Raw genomic sequence first — 4,773 nt, forward strand, 5'->3', positions numbered from 1 at the left:
CCCAAGGAACATTCCATCTGTTAAAAGTACTCACAACATCTACAGTCTATTCAATACTTTGATGTACTCTGGAAGCTTTTAAAAATTCTTATCACAAGGAATGAAAGTCAAAGAAGTTTTGGACCAGATTTTTGCTATCCAGAAGTTTTCCAACTTATTGCCAGTAAGGCTTAATAAAGTTAAGCTTCTGGCTGGGGTTAATTGATTTTTTAAAAAACACTTAAATGTAAAGGGGGAACCAAAAGATTTAGGTTTAGAATCCACCAGGCATGAAGATGTGTTGTAGCGTGTCCACAAACAGGTTGGTTGAAAAACATAATTGAAGTGGGAAATAAGTATATCCAAGGCTGATCTTTTTTAAATCAATTACAACATTTAAAACACACTTGGACAGATACTTTGATAGAGGGATATGGGCCAAATGCAGGCAAATGGGAATGGTTCAGTTTGGGAAACCGGTTTGGCATGGACGAGTTGGGCCGAAGGGCCTGTTTCTATGCTGTACACCTCTATGACCTTCTATGAGTTACATAGAAACATAGAAGATAGAAGCAGGAGGAGGCCATTCGGCCCTTTGAGCCTGCTCCGCCATTCTTTACGATCATGGCTGATGGCCCAACTCAATAGCCTAATCCTGCTTTCTCCCCATAACCTTTAATCCCATTCGCCCCATGTGCTATATCTAGTCACCTTTTGAATACATTCAATGTTTTGGCATCAACTACTTCCTGTGGTAATGAATTCCACAGGCTCACCATTCTTTGGGTGAAGAAATGTCTCTTCGTCTCTTTCCTAAATGGTCTACCCCGAATTCTCATACTGTGCCCCCTGGTTCTGGACACACCCACCATCAGGAACATCCTCCCTGTATCCACCCTGCCCAGTCCTGTTAGAATTTTATAAGTCTCTATGAGATCCCTCTCATTTGTCTGAACTCTAGTGAAAACAATCCCAACCTAGTCAATCTCTCCTTAAGGCATTCAAGATTACAGGGCTAAGGCAGGAAAGTGGAGTTGCGGATTATTTGATCAGCCGTGATCTCGTTGACCTTGCTCTGCCATTCATGGGCTGAAGGACCTACAACTGCTCCAATGAGTTAAAGTCTTGCAGTGTACTGAGGGCTATAGTATGCGCTGTGCAGTTGTTCAGTCAATAAACTCATTCACAAGGAAAAGGTGCCCTCAATTTACCAGTGGATTGAGCTCCTGCTTAACACTCAGCAGATCCCTGTTAGTTTAAAGCACTCTGTTAGACCATTATTTTGCTCCATGGAACAGGAGCAGGATTTAGCCCATCGATCCCAGGTGGCCTCAGATGGGGGTGGTGCTAAGGCAGACTGGTTAGAAGACCCAGCCCAGTTCTCTGGGACTTTGTCCAAGTGGATTTAGAAGCTGTTCAGCCCTCTCTCCACCATCCTTCACAGCCTGCTCTCATTTGCTCATTACCTTCATCCCATCCCATTCCCAACCACATTCCCAACCACCTCACATACCACCATGCCACCCCCATCAACTAGGACCCACCACAGGGGCACAAATTTGCAGCCACATAGAAATGAAAAAGAAACATCTAACAATCTGAACAGCTCTCACTCCTACACATTTGACAATGAAAGCCATTCAAAGCATTTAAATATCAAGTGTTAGCCTCATATAAAAATAAAGTCATTTCTATTCAGACCCCCAGAGTCAGCTGATCCTTCAACAGTCTCTTAAACTATCAATCAAATGGTGAACTCAACCTCCTACTTAGAGGAGTGAATCTGTTGAAACTCAGTCAAGCATTCGTTATGATAGTAACCCTTGGGGAAAACGTCAAATAATTCTGTTATAACCGCACGACGAAGTTGCAATGCCTTTCTCTAACCTATAGCAATGGTCATCATCTGCAATGGAGCAGATTTTTTTTTCCAAATTTTCACCAACAACTGCAGTTTTTTTTATTTTAAAACTGTTTAAGTAGCAGGAGATGAGAACATGCAAAACTTCATTCATGACACTTGGACAGATCGAGGTTTCTGAGAAGATTTGTTCAAGACACTTAGACAGATCTTGAACAAAAACAAAAGTTGCTGGAAAAGCTCAGCAGGTCTGGCAGCATCTGTGAAGGAGAAAACAGAGTTAACTGAGGAAGGGTCACCAGACCTGAAATGTTAACTCTGTTTTCTCCCTCAGAGATGCTGCCAGACCTGCGGAGCTTTTCCAGCAACTTTGTTTTTGTTCCTGATTTACAGCATCTGCAGTTCTTTTGGCTTTTACTTAGACAGATCTTACTGCCCTTCAGGTAAGTTTACATTCCTGCAAACGTTTGTGATCCCCACACTATAGGTGACGACTTTAGCACCAACTAAAATTGAGCCTGTGAGAACTCCACATGAAGTTCAAAAGTTCAGTTTTCCCTCCTGCATGAGTCATGTCCTATTCAAAGAAATTGGATCTGCCAGAAACAGGACTAACACATCCAGGTTTTGACTGCCTTTGGTAATGATCGTAGAGTCTTTCCAAACACTCAGAAATTCGGCTCACAATAATTATACTCTTATTCACTGTTTACAAGTCATAGAGTCATACAGCACAGAAACTACCCTTTGGTCCAACCAGTCCCTGCCAACCATAATCCCAAACTAAACTAGTCCCACCTGCCTGCGCTTGGCCCATATCCCTCCAAGCATTTCTTATTCATGTACTTGTCCAAATGTCTTTTAAACATTGTAACTGTACCCACATCCACCACTTCCTCCAGATATCCATTCCACACACGAACCACTCTGTGTAAAAATAATTGCCCCTCACCTTAAAAATATACCCTCTGGTCTTGAAATCCCCCAACCAAGGGAAAAAAACAGCTGCCATTCACCTCATCTATACCCGTCATTATTTTATAAACCTCGATCAGGTCACCCCTCAACCTCCTACGCTCCAGTGAAAGAAGTCCCAGCCTCTCTTTATAACTCAAACCCTCCATTCCTGGCAACATCCCAGTAAATCTCTTCTGAACCTTCTCCACCTTAATAATATTTCAATTATAAAGAAAAATCCTCACTGTGACTTGCTACAAAAACAAAAAGGTTCTCCCTCACAACCTCAATCCTGATGCCATTCCCACTTTTGCAGAGTCATAATCATCAAAGTCTACAGCACAGAAAAAGGCCCTTCAGTCCATCAAACTTGCACAAGTCAAAGACAAGCACCTAACTATTCCAATCCCAATTTAACCTGGAGTATCGTTTCACACTTGCACACACAGTCTTCCCCTTTAGAACCTTTCCCTTCCTCCGATTCTCCCAGCTGAGATTCCTCAGGGCACGGGATCATCCAACTTCTGCAATTGTTTGCATTCTATGCTGGTGTTTAAAAAGAACTCTGCAGTTCTGTCTACATGCTGGCCTTTGCCAGTCCCTCCACCCTGGTTAATATAATAATGGCCAGAAACAATGGCCTCTTATCTATATATTCCCAATCTCAATACCATAATACAGCATCCTGGATAGTCATCAGTGGATATCGGAGTGTCCTGGCCCACCCACGTCAACACAACGACCAGGAAAGCACAATATCTCTACTTCCTCAGGAGGCTAAGCAAACTTGGGCATATCCACAAGGACTCTTACCCATTTTTATCAACGCACCATAGAAAGCATCCTATCTGGATGATTCACAGCTTGGTATGGAAACTGCTGCATCCAAAACCATAAAAAAAACTACAGAGAGTTGTGAACACAGCCCAGTCCATCGCACAAATCAACCTTCCATCCACTGACTCCACTCACACTTCCCACTGCCTTGGGAAGGCAGCCAACATTATCAAAGACCCCTCCCACCCCCCGGTTATACTCTCTTCCACCCCCCTCCATTGGGCAGAAGTTACAAAACTTTGAATACACTTACGAATAGATTCAAGAACAGCTTCTTCCCTGCTGTTATCAGACATTTAAACGGACCACTCAAATGTTAATTCTGATCTCTCTCTCTCTCTCTCTGCACTTTCTCTGCGGCTGTAACACAGTATTCTGCGCTCTGTTCTACTGCCTTGATGCACTTTGCATGGTACGAACTGCCTGTGTTAGCACGCAAACCAACACTTTTCACTGTAGCTCGGTATATGCAACAACAGTAAAATCAAACATTTATCTGGTCTGCTGGTCCCCAGTTGCTGCTCAAAACTCACTCATTTAAAGCCAGCACACTCTGATGTTGTCAGGTTCAGTTAATCAGCTCCAGTCAATGTATAGCGCTGTGTAACCGACAATACCTCACCTTCTCCTCATACAGTCGACCCAGACATAACCCAGATCTAGAAGGACAAAGAGTGTGAACCAATCACAATCGATGGGTGTTTCCCCTTTGTATAATATCATCAGCTTTTCAGCTTCTGCAGTACATTTTACACAAATCCTTAAAGGACAAGCTTTGTCTATGAGAAGGGAGACAGCCTCAACTTTAATAAAATACTTTGAAGTTTTGTCCCCTGAAATTTGGATGGTTACTCAATTATCACTGAGAAAACCCACATTTTCCAACTCCACAATTAAAAACAAAGCATTTTAGCCTCCTATCAACATTCCCCTCAACCTCACCATATCACATACACTGAAACTGGACAACAAATACTAATGATACTTCTGGTATTAATGGTTACAAAAAATATTTTTCCTTTTAGCTTTCAAAATTCAATAACTTGTAAATACCAGATGGCCATTATTAATTTACAACACGTATTCCAATCTCTTGAAAATTCAAAATCATCCTTCCTTTACTGCACACTCACTCACAC

The 4,773-nt window shown here is 42.3% G+C and overlaps 1 protein-coding gene across 3 annotated transcripts in view; it reads right to left on the reverse strand.

Moving 5' to 3' along the window:
• The window catches only part of mst1rb (macrophage stimulating 1 receptor b), a 118,304-nt gene that overhangs the window by 101,318 nt on the left and 12,213 nt on the right, over positions 1 to 4,773 (reverse strand). The window lies entirely within an intron of this gene.

The sequence above is a fragment of the Rhincodon typus genome, chromosome 16, assembly GCF_021869965.1.
Source record: "Rhincodon typus isolate 14 chromosome 16, sRhiTyp1.1, whole genome shotgun sequence".
NCBI lineage: Eukaryota > Metazoa > Chordata > Chondrichthyes > Orectolobiformes > Rhincodontidae > Rhincodon > Rhincodon typus.